Source organism: Suricata suricatta, chromosome 4 (genome assembly GCF_006229205.1).
Source record: "Suricata suricatta isolate VVHF042 chromosome 4, meerkat_22Aug2017_6uvM2_HiC, whole genome shotgun sequence".
In the NCBI taxonomy this organism is placed as follows: Eukaryota; Metazoa; Chordata; class Mammalia; order Carnivora; family Herpestidae; genus Suricata; species Suricata suricatta.
In genome coordinates this window covers 109,864,509-109,882,224 of record NC_043703.1, presented here as the reverse complement: position 1 = coordinate 109,882,224, position 17,716 = coordinate 109,864,509, and positions in this window count along the sequence as shown.

The following is a 17,716-nucleotide window of genomic DNA, read 5'->3' as shown; positions in this document are numbered from 1 at the left end:
GAGATCAAACTTCTGTTCTGAAATCTTTTGCTCCCAGCAGATGGATGCCCCAGCTACAGGTAGAATGTTTGTCACACAAAGAACATACATTCAGATACTAACAGTTCAGATATCCAGTAAAGTTTGGGATTTCTAAATTCACTTTATTAGAATCAAAAAGAAAATTGCCAGAGTGGAAGCTATCTGAATAACCAGTAAGAAAATAGCAAATTAACCTGCCAGGCTATGCTTACAATGAACAATTTCCACACTCTCTAGTAGTTAACTGTTTGTAAATACTATACCCACTCAAAAATATCTGTCTTTACTGAGCTACCAAACTCAGATATTATCTGACTTTTGTGCCATGGGCATCTGCTCCTTAACAGTAAACCAGATTGTTGTGGTACAATAAAATATCCCCTTGAAAAAGTGCAGTTAAAGAGCTCTTTGAAAGCTCAAGTAATTCAGCCTACCTTTCTCAGGCAGAAAAGAAGGGATCAAAGTAAAGAAGTGCACGCGCACACACAATCACACACACACACACACACACACACACACACAAAAGTAAGATGAAAAAATAGGGATCTTGGCTTCTGTTATAGCTTCCTTTCCTCCCATCTCTCCTGCACATCTCCTTACTTCTCCCCAAAAAATATAATTCCATGGAAACCAATAGGGTGATTTTTCCTTAAAATGGAGAGGAGGAAAAAATGAAGACTAGAAACAAATATGCCATCTATTGACAATGGATAATTGTGGATACTGAGACTATGAATAGACTTTAATTTTCTTCTTTTTACTTTTCTCTACTTTTAATTTTCAAAAATAATTTTTTAGACAAACAAAATTTAAAAACATGCCCCATGTCTTTCAAAGGTCTGTTCCCACAACCCCAACTCAGACACTATTTCAATATAATGTCCTGAAGGGCCCTGGCCCCAGAAATAAATGAGAAATGTTGTAATTTTTCTTTGGAAATCTTTTTGTCCCCTTATCCTTTTTCAATATTCTCTCTCCTCCACCTACCATCCAGCTTTAACCCCCACCCACGTACCTATACTTTTCATCTGGGCCTTAGAAGTCATCCTTTGAGGATTGTTGGCATTATTTTTTTACTTTTTATTTGGGGATAACTATAGATTCACAGGAAGTCACAACGAAATATACAAGCAAGTTCTATGCAGCCTTCACCCAGCCTTCCGGTATGTTAGCATCTTACCTAACTATTGCATTGTAGTGCAATACCAAAACCAGGAAAGTGACATGACACAAACCATAGTATTTATTCAGATTTCTCCAGTTATACATTTGTGGCTGTACACGTGCGTGTACTGCCCCATGCAATTTTATTACATGCCCAGCTTCATGTAACCACCACCATAACCAAGAGACAGAACCACTCTATCACAGGGCTTCTTCATGCTGTCCTTTTATAGCTACATCCATCCCCTCCTTCCCTCTACCTGGACATCCCTAAACCTGGCAACCATCCCATCTCTGCAACTGTTATTTCACAAGTGTTTTATAAATTTAATCATGTAGTATGTATCCTTTGGGACCTGGATTTTTTTGTACTCAGCATAATTTCCTTTAGGTTCATCCAAGTTGTATGTGTCTCAACAGCTCATTCCTTTTTATTGCTGAGTAGTAGCCCATGGTATGGATGTACCACAGTGTGTTTAACCATTCACTCCCTGACAGGTTTGTGGTGTTTCCAGTTTGGGGCTGTTAGTAAAGCTGCCATGAACATTCCTTCACAAGTTCCTGAGTGAACATAGGTTTTTATTTCTCTGGGACAAAAGCCCAAGAGTGTAATTAGTAGGTAGCATAGTAATCCTATGTCTAGTTTTTTAAGAAACGGTCAAACTATTTTCTAGAGTGGTTTTATAATCTTATATTCCCACCAACAATATACAAGTGATCCAGTTTCTCCACAATCTTGTCAGCATTTGGTGTTATCATTATTTTTTACTTTAGCCATTTTGAGAGGTAAATAATGATATCTCATGGTTTTAATTTGCATCCCCAATAGCTAATGAGGTTGAACTCTTTTCATGTGTTTGTCATCTGTGTACCTCTTCAGAAATCTTTGTTCATGTAATTTTCTCATTTTCTAATTGGGTTTTTTGGTTTTTTAGTGCTTAGTTTTGAGAGAATGTTATATATTCTAGCTACAAGTCCTTTGTCAGATATGTGACTCGTAACTGTTTTCTCCCAGTATGCAATTTGTCTTTTTCACTTCTCATAGCAGAATGTTCACAAAAAAACTTTTGTATTTTGTTAAGGTCCCATTTTCCCTTTTATTAACTTGGCTTTTGATGTCAAATATAGGAACTCTTTGCTTAGTCTGAGGTCACAAACCTCAAACCTTTTTTCTAGAAGTTTTAAAGTTTTATGTTTCCCATGTAAGTCCATGATCCATTTTGGGTTGATTAAGTGTAAGGTGTGAGATTTAGGTCAATGGTTGAATTTTTGCCTATACAATTGCCCCAGCACCATTTATTGAAAAGCCTCGCCCTTCTCCATTGAATTGCTTTGGGTTCTTTGTCAATAATTAATTGAGCATATTTATGTGGATTTATTTCTGGCTTCTCTATTCTATTCTATTGATCTGTGTATTTGTACCTCTGCAAATACCATACTGTCCTGATTATTGTTAACTGTAATAAGGCCTAACATCAGGAAGAATAATTTCTCCAGCTTTATTTTTCTTTCTCAAATTTGTGTTGGCTATTACAGAGCCTTTTCCTTTCCATATGAATTTTAGCACAAGCTTTTCTGTGTCTACAAAAAACTGCTGAGATTTTGGTAAGAATTACATTAAACCTATAGATCAATTTAGAGAGAATTGACACCTTTATTGTGTTGAGTTTTCCAATCTACATTTTGTCTCTGCAAATACTTAGAGCTTCTTTCATTTCTTTTATCAGCATTTGGTAATTTTCAGCATACAGATTCTGTACTTTTTGTTAAATTTATACATAAGTACTTCTTTTTTACAACAATTATAAATAGTATTGTATTTTATTTTGGTTTATTGTCAGTATAAAGAAATGCAGTTGATTTTTGTGTGTTGGTTTTGTATCCTTCAACTTTATTGAACTTACTTCAACTTTATTCCACTTAGTTCTAGAAGGTTTTTTTTTTTTTTTTTGGCCAATTCCTTGGGATTTTCTGTGTAGACAATAAAATGCAAATAAAAACAGTTTCATTTCTTCTTATCCAGTCTATACCCTTTTTATTTCTTGTTCTTGCTTTATCACACTGGCCAGGACTTCCAGTACTCTAATGAATAAGAGTAGTGGGAGCAGACATTCTTGCCTTGTTCCCAATCTTAGCACAAAAGTATTCAGACCTTCACCATTAAGTACAATGTTAACTATAGTTTTGGTTTTTTTTTTTTTAATTTGTGGAAGTTCATGCCTAATCCTATTATACTGAAAGTTTTTATCATAAAATGTTTTTATCACAAATGTTTTTCCTGCCTCAGTTTATATTGTCATATGATGTTGGACTGGTGGATTACATTGATTCATTTTCAAATATTCAATCAGCCTTGCATACTTAGAATAAATACCAATTGCTCTTGGTCTATTATTCTTTTTCTAAGTGCTGTATTTGATTTGCTCAATTTTGTTGAAGATTTTTGCATATAATTTCATGAGAGATTTTAGTCTATATAGTGTTTGGTATATGTGCTCTCTTTGCCTAGTTTGATAGCCAGTTTGGTACATGTGCTGTCTTTGCCTAGTTTTATAAAATGAGTTGGAAAATATTACCTCCTTCCTCTTATATTTTCTGCAAGATATTATGTAAGTTGGTATTAATTCTTCTTTGAATATTTGATAAAATTCTCTCAATAAAACCATCTCAGCCTGAAGATTTGTTTGGGTTGCTATTTAATCACAAACTCAATTTTTAAATAGTTATAGGGCTATTTAGGTTATCCATTTAATCTTAGCTGAGTTTTGGGTGCTTCTGGTTTTTGAGGAATTGGTCCATTTCTTCTACATTTATAATTTCTGAGCATGAACTTGTAATATTATCCTTTTAATAGCTACAGCATCTGTTGTGATATACCATTTCATTCTTGATATTGGTGATCTGTGCATTTTTTTCATCTTCTTTAGAGTTATCAATTTTATTGGTTTTTGTTTTCTTTTTTTTATTTGAGGAAGAGAGCACATGAATGGAGGAGAGGAGCAGAGAGAGAGAATCTGAAGCAGGCTCCATGTTCAGCACTCAATGCCGAGTTGATCCCACAACCCTAGGATAAAAACCTGAGCCATAACCAAGAGTCAGACATTCAACTGACTGAGCCACACAGGCGCCCTTCATTGATTTCTTTTGAATAACTTCGATTTCATTAAATTTCTCTGTTATTTTCCTGCTCTTAATTTCATTGATCTCTGCTCTTTATTTTTTCTTTCCTTCTGTTTGCTTTGAGTTTGTTTTGCTCTTTTTTTTCTAGTTTCCTGAGATGGAAACTTTGCTGATTGATTTGAGATCTTTCCTCTTTTCTAATGTAAGCATTTAGTGTTATAAATTTCCCTCTCAGCATTGCCTCCCTCAAATATTGATATGTGCTGTTTTCATTTTTTTCAGTTCTGTGTATGTACTTGCAAAATTTTCCTTTAAGGCTTCCTCTTTGACTCATTAATTCTTTAGGACTATATTGTTTAATTTCCAAGTGTTTGGAGATTTTCCTGTTGTTTTCTGTCATTGGTTTCCAGTTTTATTCCATTATGGTCTGAAAACATACTCTATACAACTTCAATTCTTTTAAATTTGGAAAAGTTTATTTTATGATCCACAATTTAGTCTTTTTTTGTGTGTGAGTGTTCAATAGGTGTTTGAAAAGAATGTGTATTCTGCTATTGTTGGGTTAAGTGTCATAAGTATCAATTAGATCTTATTGTTTGATGGTTTATTCAAACCATCTACCCTCTATCTACTAGTTCTATAAATTGCTGTGAAGGTGTTGAAGTGCCCAATTATTGAACATTTCTCTCCCCCACCAACCATGCTATTCCTACTTTTACCAAAGAGTCCAATATTATCCCTTCTAGAACTTAGTCTCTTATAGGGTTCAAGGCACAGGAGCCATTCCATTAAGGACTATTGGCATTTTAAACCATGACCCTGAACACTGGTGAAATGTGATAAAACCCAATCCTGGGACCTGCTAAAGGTAGATACCAGAAGACATGTAGTCAACATATAAAAATTGGTCCATGAGGTAGCAGATGAGGCAATCAGGCAAAGCCAACATTAGTTCCAATCAATAGGCTAGGAGTGGTGAAAAGCTCAATGGAACAGCCAACAGTCTGGGCCTGAACCAACAATGAAAGTCAGGAACCAGCCAAGAGACCCAAGAAGTGTCAGGATCCAGGACCTGAGGAGGACATATAGGCGTCTCACTTAATTTTATCTAACCCCTGATAGCTAAGAATGGACTCTTTGACCCTCTCATGAGTCCATTCTTAGCCATACTGTTGTTCATCTTAAAGGTATTCATATCTTTCAAAGTAACCCAAAGGAATTAACTACTCCTGAGGCAATTTCCAGCATCACAACAGAATGATGGCGAGGATATTTTAAAGCATATTTCCTGGATATCCTAAAAATCATACTCTATGAGTCGTATTTGATCCATACATCTCATTAGCCCTGGCCAGGGTCAGAAATGCCTACTAAAGAATCATTAGGCAAGCTAAGGTCTGGGCACAAGGCAGGAAAAAAAAAAAGTAGCTTAGGAAAAGAATAAAACTTCTACAACTTTAACTCATGCATAGAATGCCTAATAACCTACAAACTTACCTACTTGCTCCAGATTTCTTATAGGCAGAAGACTGGCATTTTTTTAAATTGTGGTGAAATACACATAACATAAAATTTACCATCTTAATCATTCTAAACTATACAGGTCAGTGGCCTTGCGTACATTTACCTTTTTGTGCAACCATCACCACTACCCATCTCCAGAAATTTTTCATCATCCCAAATTGAAACTCTGTATACATTTAACAATCATTCTCCATTTATCCCTCCCCCTATCCACTGGCAACCTTCATTCCACTATCTGAAAAGATGTCATTTTAATGGACCTTCATGCTTACTCTACCAATTACGTTATTCAATTGAGATAACTCAGAAATAATGCTAACATTGTTCTTAACCACACTGGCAAAATGCTGATGACTCGTCCTTTGATACCAACATTCCAACCTATATTCCAAGAACCCAGTTCGAGACCCTTTTCTTTTCCTACACATCTGGGGGAAGGTTTGTCCTTAAATATACAAAAGTGTTGTGTCTGTGATCTGGCCTGGAGCAGTGCCCTTGATGTAATGTGACAGCACTCTGGAGAGAACTCAAGGCAGAGAGTCACAAGAGATGCTGAGAGCTCGACTTCCTTACCCAGAAATGGGAGAGTCAACAGCTTTACTCATCTCACAACCCCCCCAAAGTCAGGCCTTCACGCTTCACCACGCTGACTTGCCCTATCCCAGGCCTCTGCTCTCTCGGGTCTCAGAATTTCCCAAGATAAGCTTTGTGATGTGCTGCCTTAAAGACGTTCCAGAGCACCTTCGCAATCCTTCACATACCACTGGTGCCAGCCTAATATGTGTCCAGAAAGAGATGAAACAGTACGCCCCCATATGAGATTACTGATTTATTTTACCACGTATTTTAAATGAGGCACAAAGTCTACACTAAAATAAAGTGGAACTAGGGCATTTGCAAAAAGCACCACTCCCATGGTAAATGAAAGTCTAAGTATGCTGAATTGGATCACTGCCTCATCAAACCAAGACACTATGTAGTAATAATGTGCTGCTACAATTCAGTACCGGGCCCCAACAATAAAGCCGGGACTGTAATTACTATAATGACCTCCCACTGCTATTGTGTCTTTAATTAAGTCTTTATCAGTAGGCATTTGCCACTTAAACCTAACTCACTGTAACTACGGCAGCGTATCATCTACATTTTCACAAAGAATTACTGAATCATATTTCTGTCACAAAGATGAAAGGGAATATTTTAGCTCAAGTGCCATTTGCAGACAAGCTGCATAAAAAAAAATCAAGCTGCCCTTTAGCAGCACTTTCTGACAAGTGAAACTCAACTGAGAGATGCCAAAGGGTCTTGCGTGTGTGTATGTTTTAGCTCTACTGAGCTTCTTTTTACCACATCTCCACTCTTCATCTATGTAAATTCCAAAAAAAAGAATGACACCCAATTAATAACACATTTGATTACATACAATTTCTTGAGGCGGTAGGGCTGAGACAGTCACGTAAAGCCCTGCGATGCCGAGGTGTCCCCAGGTGCTGGGTGAGAGTCTACAACTCATACCGCTCAGCGACCTGCTCTTCCCACTCCATGGTGAGGCCGCTCACATTGCTGAGAAGCCCCTTTCACCCAGCAACGCACACTAGAAGTACCCTGGGTCTGAGGAGACCACATTCCAAGTTGAAGTGTCCAGTCCTAATCGCTTCTCTGTATCAGATGACTTTTTGGCAGAGCCCCGTTGATGGGTCAGACAACCCTCTGTCAGAAAAAGCTGCCCCAATCCAAGGCCTCACCACAGAATTCAGAGGTTTTAGCCAGTGCCTCGACCTGCAGAACTTGCTTCTTGGTGAGGAAGACTCTGATCCTCATTCCTCTGAGGCTACCCGATTGCCTTAGGACACAGGGAGAGCCCCCATCCCACCCCATTATCCTGCTGCCCCACTGACCCAACAAGTCTGAACTGCCCTGGCCTCCAGAAAGTGGTCAGGCAGATGTGTCATTATTTGTGCTTTCACACATGAAAAACCTTTTCGCTTTAAAACCTGCTCCTCCAAGTATTATGCTTAAGAAAACAAGTAGTCAGAGAAAGACAGATATCACATGATTTCACTCATATGTGGAAGTTGAGAAGCTTAACAGATGATCCTAGGGGAAGGGAAGTTAAAGTAAGACAAAAACAGAGAGGGAGAGAGGTGCCTGGGTGGCTCAGTGGGTTGAGTGTCCGACTTTGGCTCAGGTCATGATCTCACAGTTTGTGGTTTCAAGCCCCGCATCGGGCTCGGTGCCGACAGCTCAGAGCCTGGAGGCTGCTTTGGATTCTGTGTCTCCCTCTCTCTCTGCCCCTCCCCTGCTCACACTTGTCTGTCTCTCTCTCAAAAAGAAATAAACATTAAAAAATTAAAAGAAAACAGAGAGGGAGGCAAACCATAAGAGACTCTTAAATACAGAGAACAAACTGAGGATTGATGAGGGGTGGAGAGTTGGGAGACATGGGCTAAATGGGTGATGGGCATCGAGAAGGGAATTTGATGGGGTGAGCCCTGGGTGTTATATGTAAGTGATGAATCACTGGATTCTACTCCGGAAGCCAAGACTACACTGTATGTTACCAAACTTGAGAATAAACAAATAATAAACAAATAAACAAAAATAAAATCTGTTCCCCCACAGGGGATAAATTGAGGAAGGGTGTTCACATTATAAGAGTGAGTGCTGAGTAGGCAGTAGAAGGGAGGGGCTGGAAAGGGAGATAGAGTTCAAGGGAGGGAGGCTAGGATGTCTCTGGGCCCCGAGTGGCATCACTGTTCTAGAAACTCAAGGACATGAGCTGGCCCTGTAACCCCACTTTACTCCAACAGACATGTTGGCACCAGAGATGACTTTCTGCTTATTTATTTGTAGGATTCTGACTCTGCTTGGGGAAACCTGATGCTGCCACCAACTGCAGCCTTTTTCAGTGTCATCTTTGGCCACAATTGCTCCCCTTTTCCCTTTCAGTTCTAATTTCACTTTTAACAACATAAAGGCTGTAGCTGGACACAGGAGAACTGAAAATGAGAACAAAATGGAGAGGGAGGGAGGAAGTTTGCTTCCTGGAGGGACCCAGGGTAATTCTATTCAATTTTCTCCCACATACTTGCACCCACCAGGAGGGGCTCAGATTTTCCCACCTTGGCAGGGCTGCCTGCTAAGCCGGCCCGTGGGCCTGGTGTGGCCACTGCTGCTGGCCTGCCTCTACCACTGTGCTGCCTGCACTGGGGGCAGCCAAGCCTGCAAACTCAGCAAACGGTTCCACCTTTGGAGAAGAAATCCAAACGGTCCTCAGCCCGGAATTCAGCAATAATTTCAAGATGTTTCATGAAGCTTGTTTCCTCCTATCGAACAAACACTGCCCTCCAGCCTGGAACCTACTCACTTCTGATGACATAAGTGATACCACCAGGAAGCTGGACTTAGTCTTTGAATGCTTTCAGACACAGCTCCTTCCTCCTCATTTGTCTTTGTTTCATAAAGGGCTCTTCTCAGTTAGCAAGCTCCAGATAATCCTGTCACCAGGGTCCTGTGGGCACCACTTCACTTCCCTTGTCCCTCCTCAGCTGACCACCAAGCAGGTTCTGCTGCTGTTGGACAGATCCTTCCCCAGGGAATGCACATGGCCAGGAGAATCTTGGCCAAGGCCATGGGGAAAGGGGGGCTCTGTCGATGAAGATCACTGCCGCTGTCATCAGCCCACACCCAGGCTGCCACCCTCCAGAACTGAGCCTGCTGCTCTTAGGCCGACGATTGTTTCTGCTAATGCTCTCAGCTGCTAACTTTTCATCTGACAAAGGACTTGGCCAAGCGATGAAAGACATAAGCCAAAACCCACTCTCTGCCGCATCATACAAATACTTGGTTTTCCTGGGGCCAAGACAACTTCTAGTGATTGACACATTTCTAGGTTCTTTACCACACCCTGCTGTGGATGCTAGGATGTTTCTCTGAGTAAATGCCAAGATCCCTCCTGGAGGGAAAAAGAAATGCCAGAAGCACTGTTCCTATCAGACAGCCTAAAATTATCATATGCCTAAAAAAACCATATTCACTAGGAAGAATGTCTCTTAGACATTATTTTTACCATAGAGATAATTCCCATCCCCCAAACATGGAGCTGAGCCCAAAGCACTTCATAAATATTTGCTGAATATAGATAAATGATGTGAACCTAAAGGAGTAAATGAATTTTTCTCTAGAGAGAGACCTGATTTCCTTCTCCATTCCCTCTACCTCCTTATTGCCAAGCATCATGTTGTTGATGATTCATAAAATGCCATGTATTAATTTCCATGTGGAAAGTTAAAGGATAAATGGAAAGCATAAGATAAATAATATTTATCACCATGAAAAAAATCAGGATAGAAAAAATGAGATAAAGTTAGGCATAAAGCTAGTTTAGAATACCTGTTCTCAGCCTGTGTCTGCATTCGAATCCCCTGAAAAGCTTTATAAAGTACTGATGCCAGAGGGACACTTGGGTATTTCAGTCAGTTGAGCATCCAACTCTTGATTTCAGTTCAAGTCATGATCCCAGGGTCATAGGATCAAACCCCGAGTTGGGCTCCACGCTGAGCATGGAGCCTGCTTAAGATTTTCTTTCTCTCCCTCTGCCTCTCTCTCTCTCTCTCCCCCCACCTCTCTCTCTCAAATAAACAATTTAAAAAAGTACTGATGCCTGAGTCCCAGTGCCAGAGATCCTGACTTAACTGGTATAGGCTGTGACCTGACTATGGGGAATTTTTTTAAGTGCCCCAGGTGATTCTACTAGACGGCCAAGTTTAATAAACACTTGTTGACAACACAACTGCCCAAAGGTCTGGATAATAGCTAGAGAATAGCAAATCTGAGCCTCCTGGCAGCCAAGGTGAAAGAAGGAATACAATCCATTGCACAGTCTAGTATCTAGAAGAAAATCAAACTGCTTGCTTAAAAATAGATTTAATCTTGAAACAGACCAAAAAAATATTTGTTCCCATGAAGCAGACATGGAATGAACCAAGTAATAACATCATCAGCAGTGTCCGTACCATATTCTATCAATATTTACTGAGGTCCTACTAAGAGACAAAAAGATTGAAAGACTTGAAACTTTGTGTCTAATGTTAATTAATAGCTACCAATAAGTGCTGCTCTACACTAAGCACTAATTTATATCCATTGCCTCATTTAATCTTCACAACCACCTGAGGAGGTAGCCATTTTATACTGTATGAAAACTGAGGTTCAGGGAGAGTAACTTACTGGCCTACTGTGGCATGTCCAGTAAGTGGAAAGCTAGGATTCTGCCCAGGACTGTCTAACTCCAGATTCCGTGGTCTCGCCCACTGCATTATATAGACCTAGGAGTAAATGTGATACTAATTTTCATGGGATTCTATCTTTAAAAAAAACTTCAGTGTGAGATGGCAGCATTATTTCAAATCACCACTTGGTTAAAGCAAATTGTTAAAGAAGTTAGAACCGTGTGGTTCAAGCACTACTAAAATTACAGATGCAATTACCTTCTACCTCAACAAAGGTATTCCTACAAGGATACCAGCACACATGGGACATCCCTGCCATGTAGTTCATCATGCCATTATTCCTAATAGCAAAAGACTAAACACAATGTGATAGTATACTGACTGAATGATAGTACATCCATGGAATGGAATACTGTGCAATTCTAAAATATGCGAAAGCTCTTTATGTTCCAATGTTAATGAGAAAACAGGTTCAAGATAATGTATTTACAATTGACTCTTGAACAACATGGGTTTGAACTGAATTGGTCCACTTATACACGGGTTTTTTTTTAATGCTTATTTATTTATTTTTGAGACAGAGAGAGCAGGGGAGGGGTAGAGAAAGAGAGAGAATCCCAAGCAGGCTCCACACTGTCAGCACAGAGCCCAAAGCAGGGCTTGAACCCCCAAACCATGAGATCATGACTGGAGCTGAAATTAAGAGTCAGAGGCTTAACTGATTGAGTCACCCAGGCAAACATATACACAAATTTTTTTTCATACAATATAGTACTATAAGTGTATTTTCTTTTCCTTGTGATTTCTTTATAACATTTTCTCTTCTTTAGCTTACTTTACTGTAAGTATACAGTATATAGCACACATAACATACAAAATGTGTGTTATTGAATATTTTATTGGTATGACTTCTGGTCAACAGTAGACAATCACTAGTTAAGTTTCAGGAAAATCAAGAGTTACACATAGATTTTCTACTGCACAGAAGGTCAGCACCCCCAGCCCCCACATTGTTCAAGGGTCAATTGTAATACGATGCCTTTTGGGTAAGAAAGGAAGAAAATAAATAATATATACTCATAATTGCTTATATTTCCTCTAAAAACCACCAGGAAAAAATAAGACTCTAATAACAATGGTTGCCCACAGAAATCAGGGAAGAGGCAAGCAAGATGGATTAGGGACAAAGGAGAGAACAAGATTCTAAGCACATATTTTTATATTAAAATTTTTTTCAAACTCTTAAAAGTATTACCTATTTAAAAAGAGAAAATAATGAAAAAAAGAACTATGTGAGGGCTGAAGTCCCTCCACTAGTAAGAGGTAGAGCTGACATTTGTACACAAGTCTATCTGTTCCCAAGTGCATATTCCTGACACCATAGCACTCTGCCTTCTCCCAAACTCAAGCAACTCACCTGCTATTAGGCGGCCAGCATGACTGACCTGGATGCACAGGACCCCACTCCCACTCTTAGGTCTGCAGCTGGGGGTTCCAACAATTCATTCAGGTTTGTTGGGGTTTTTTTAACCTCTATCAAAGAACTGGCTAGTAGCAACAAGTCAGAGTGGGAAGCGATCTGCAAAGAGAGGTAAGCCCTCATAAATATAAATTGAGTGAGTTTACATTTACAGCCCTTTGTCATCCAAGTATTTAGAGCTCGTTTGTTTTTAGGGTGAGTTGTGTGCCATAAGCCCTCCTGGTAGCAAATAACAATACCTTCCAAACTCATTATACCTGTCGGCCTGGTTTATGGCCATGCCTTGGCTTATGTTAAGGAAAAGCCTGTTTCTGCCAATACAAAGCAAGAATGCTATTCTAAAATGAGTAGAAATTTCAAACAAAATTTAGAGCTTTACAGTCTGTCTACACTAATTTGCAATGATGTGCCAAAAGAAAGAAAGAGAGAGAGAAAGGAAGGTAGGAAGGAGGGAAGGGGTTTCGAAGAAAAAGAAAAAAGGTCATTTTCTACCCTCAACTTCTTTTCTCAAGTTATAAATCATCTAAAGCTGCTTGATAAGATATTTAGAAGAATCATTTTCAACATCTTGAAGCAGAGATGGTAGCACTATCCCCAGAAGATATAGCTGATCTGAAAGTGTATGAAATTCCCCCATTGTCTGCCATGCTGGACAAGCATGTTAAGGAGATAATGGGTGGTGCCCTTGGTCTTGACAGACTAGACACTCTTCTTTCCAAGATAGCACTTTCTGGATTATAGTGGATCGTGTCTAAATAGTTGCTTAACCAGTCTCCCTCTTCTTTACCTAGAGGGTACGAAGATGATCAATGTCCCTTCTCTCTCCTGAACCCAGGCCAGCCATGTTTGCTTTGCTCCCAAGAGAGTAAAGCCTTTTACTCCCAAGAGAGTAAAGAGAGTAAAGTTTGTATTCTTTCCAAGTCTGGATAGAGAAAAAGACTTATTCTAGGTAGAATCGATGCTATAAAATGGCCCAGATTGATAATACATTAGGCTTTAAATTCATATATGTAAAACCCAGGTCTGTTTGACACAAGATTATGAAGTGAGAGACTATTGTCAGCATTCCTTGAGTCCCCCATTTCTGGACCCATTTCCCCTTGTCCTTGTTAACCTAATAAACCTACTCAGTTCAGTTTCAACTTGGGTATCTATTACAGGTCACTTCCATGGTCGTGCAAATATGATGGGGGCTGGAGTAAGAGAGCAGACTCCTCAAGAGATCACTCCAACAAAGTACAGTGAATACTACACTACAGGTGCCTCGAATGCACAAGAGGAGCATAGAGGAGGGACTCTGGGAGATCACAGAAAGCATCCTCGAGGAGGTGACACTTGAGTCAAAGTTTGAAGGCTCCACAGTAGTGAGCCAAGGACTAGATCCAAATTCAAGCTTCTGTACTTGGAAATGCCATCAGTGCCAGCTTTAGACTGTTCCCAGTTCCCAAAAATTTACATGTCCTGTAAATTTATCTGCCATTTTCTAAGAGCCTAGCTTTTTGCCAGTACCCAGGTGTTCAAATGATTTGAGGTTAAGTGTTCCCAACTATTGACAGCTACTGTTCTATCACTCCTCAATAGCACTTCTATTTTTAAAAAGCCCTTAATTCACTAACCTACCCAGGCTGAAGGTACTTTTGTCTAGGGGAAATTTTTAGCACACCTCTTAAATTGTGATCTGCAGAGCAAATACTATGGTGGAATACATTTAAATAGCCTGAAACCACCATCACATTTAAAATGGGACTCCATGAAAGGCAATCTGCTGACGTCTGTTCTTCCCCCTCACCCACCACCTACTGGTTCCAAACTTTCCTTCACATACAAGTCTCTCTTTTGACCTCAAAAACGATCTGTGCCTGAACCAGGACCAAAGCACCATGCAGGAGGGCCCAGAGCTTAATCTGGGAACTTCTGTGGCTCATGGCATCCTGGCCCCCATCAGCTACTTTTGTGTGGCAACAAAAGCTGATAGCGCATGACTTCATGCTGTACCCTTGCCGTGTTAAACACTCTGCCTATGTTAGGACATTTCATTCTCACAACAACCCTGTGAAGTAGGTACTGCCATTTCCTCCTGTAAGGAACCTCTAAGGAAGTTAAGGTCATTTGTTCAACAAATAACTAGCAGTAGGTATGAGATTCTAACCTCGGGGAGTCTGACTATTGAGCCCATGCAACGGCTATATCACAAGCACTTGTAGTGATAAAGAGTGGAGCCTTCAGTGCCGCAGACCTGGGTTTAAATCTCAACTTCACCACTTACTAAGTTGAATGACAATGGTAAGCTATTCAGCTGCTCCAAGCCCCAGTTTCCTTGTCTGCAAAATGGGACCAGTAACAGAACCTACTTCATTAGGGAATGGGGGGGGAATAAATGATGTTGTTCTATATGTAAAGCTTTTGATATGGGCCCTGGTATTTGGGTGGGTGGATGGGGGTGTTCAAAAATGCTATCACATATTTAGAAGCCTGGGTATCCCCTCCCCTAACGTCATTGATGGCAAGGATCGCAAGAATCAAGATTATTGATATCTTTCTCCCCAGGTACCCAATAGAGTGTCTATCGTGTAACAGGCACTTGGAAAATGTTTGTTGAATGGATAGTTCAACAATACTATTTTTGTCTGCTGTTTCAAATGATCAAGTAAGGGCCTCCTCTATTTTGACACACAATAGCCTCTTCTGGCTAAATTTTATTCCATTCAGAAATAAATTATCAAGTGTCTAAAGAGATTACTCTCAAATTCTTAAATTAGCAGAGTCATATGATTTCTTTTCACCATCAAAAAGGAGAGAAAGTGGGGTGCCTGGGCAGCTCTGTCGGTTAAGCCTCTGACTTCAGCTCAGGTCAGATTTCATATTTGTGGGTTCGAGCCCCACGTCAGGCTCTGTGCTGACAGCTCAGAGCCCGGAGCCTGCTTCTGGTTCTGTGTCTCCCTCTCTCTCTGCCCCTCCCCCTCTCATGTTCTGTCTCCCTCTGTATCAAAAATAAATAAAAACATTAAAAAAATTTTTTAAAAAACGGAGAGAAAGTTCACCTCCCTTCACTCACCCAAACCTATTTGGGCTCTTGTTTACATTTCAGCAAGTTCCTCACTTTCAAGTATAAGGATGGAAACTTCCAAAATAAAAATTGCCCAAGTTGGAAAGGGGAATGGGTTTTTCACTTTGTAAAAAGATTTATAGTTTCTTGAAATGTCGATGTTTCCTTTAAATTTACTTCCTCCTGGAGAAAATGGAGAAAAATTTAGCTTATCTGGAATACCTTAGAAGTGTATTCATTTTGTAAAGTGGGTCATACTCTCGTTGAACACAAGTAGTTCATCATTCAGAAACACCCTCAATACCATCCTCCCAAGCAGCCTGCAGGTGCCCTGTCTCCTCACTGCAGAGCACACACCTCATGCTTTATGTTCTACCTCTGCTCTAGTCAACGTCAGTTGTCTGGTCCCAAATCTCCCCACAACACCCCCGACCCTGTTGCTGGGCCCACTTGGCTAATCCTGAACGGTCAGCAAGCATTCTGCTTAGTCAGAGTACTAGCATCCTGGGGCTGCTGTAACAAAGTACCACAGACTGACTTAAAAGAAAACAAGTTTATTCTCTCAAAGTTCTGGAGGCTAGAAGTCAAGGTGATAGTGGGCCCAAGTTCCTTCTGAAGGCTCTAAGGAAAAAATCCTTCCCTGCCTCTCCCTTCTTCTGATGGTTGTCAGCAATGCTATTTTCTCCTTGACTTACAGACCAGTAACAGAGATCTCTCCAATCTCTGTCTCTGTCTTCACACAGCTTGATCCCCTGTATGGCTATATGTCTATGTTCAAATTTACCTATTCATGTAAAGATTCCAGTCATATTGGATTTAGGGTTCATCCTAATCCAATCTGGCCTCATCTTAGCATGAACATCTGCAATGACTATTTCTAGATAAGGTCACATTTACAGGTTCCAAATGGACCTGAATTTGGGGGAACACTATCCAATCCAGCATGGTAAGAGACTCTGCAGCTAAAATTGGGGTATGATGTAAAAAGTTTCAGGATAAAAAGCCTCCTTCCCCTCCACAAAAAAATATTACACTGCTTATACTACACCATTTTAGAGTTTTCCTTTTATTCTCGATGCCTTCCTAGTGCCAAAAAATAAAAGCAAAACCTGTAATATTGCAAACATTGTCTGGGCGGATGGCATTCATAAATCACCATCTCACACTTGAGTAGCCATTAGTCCCTTTTTAAGCATGACTACCAGCAGAAACAAGGTTCTGTCAGAGTAAGCAGGACCTGTGGCTGGAAGGGAGCTGGTGGCACAGGACACTTAAGTACTGAGACACCAAAGACAGACATGGTCTTAGTGCCACTCTGGGAAAACCGCCAGGTCTCAGTGAGCCCAGAGCACCAGAGGCCAGCTGCCAGAGACCAGGCGTCATTAGGCAACAAGCAGGTGTAGCTCATGTTCATGCTGGTTTGCATTTATGAAGCACCTACTGTATCCTAGGGTCTGTGCTTGGTGCTTCCAATGAGCCCTCACAACAGCCACAGTATGAAGAACCCATCATCTCCCAACTCACAGATGAGGAAACTAAGACTCCAGGGAGTAGATAGCTAGGAAAAGTTTGGGAAGTAAGCAGTGACAACTAAGTTCAAGCCTCGGTGCTGACATCTTCTGCCACATCACAGAGGAGAGAAGAGGCAACTGATCCAAATCCAAGATTCCCAGTCTCACTTCTGCTGGGAGCCAGTCCAGCTCACAGCTCTCTTGTTGTATATGTGGGTTTGCTCTTTTCCTGCTTTTGAATTGGCAGCCGTTTTCTATCACGTTTTCAATGTGCCTCTGTGTGCATGTTGGAGAGAGGGAGAAAGAGAATATATGGGTCAATATAAACAGACTCTTAAAAGCTTATACTTTATCCTTGTAATAATCATAATATATTTTACTTTACAGCCACTCATAACTGAAGCCTCTGGGCACCCTAACAAAAATAGCTAAAAGAAAAAAGGAAATTATATTAAACAAAGGAAATATGACTATAAAACCCCAATAGCCAGGAAACTAAATGAACAACATAAAACCTCCAAACAACAAAACTACAATGAAACCAAGAGGGGAAAGAAACCTTTTCACGAGCTTTACCCTGAAGGATTCCATGCTGTGAGATCACATCTGTTTAAAGCAC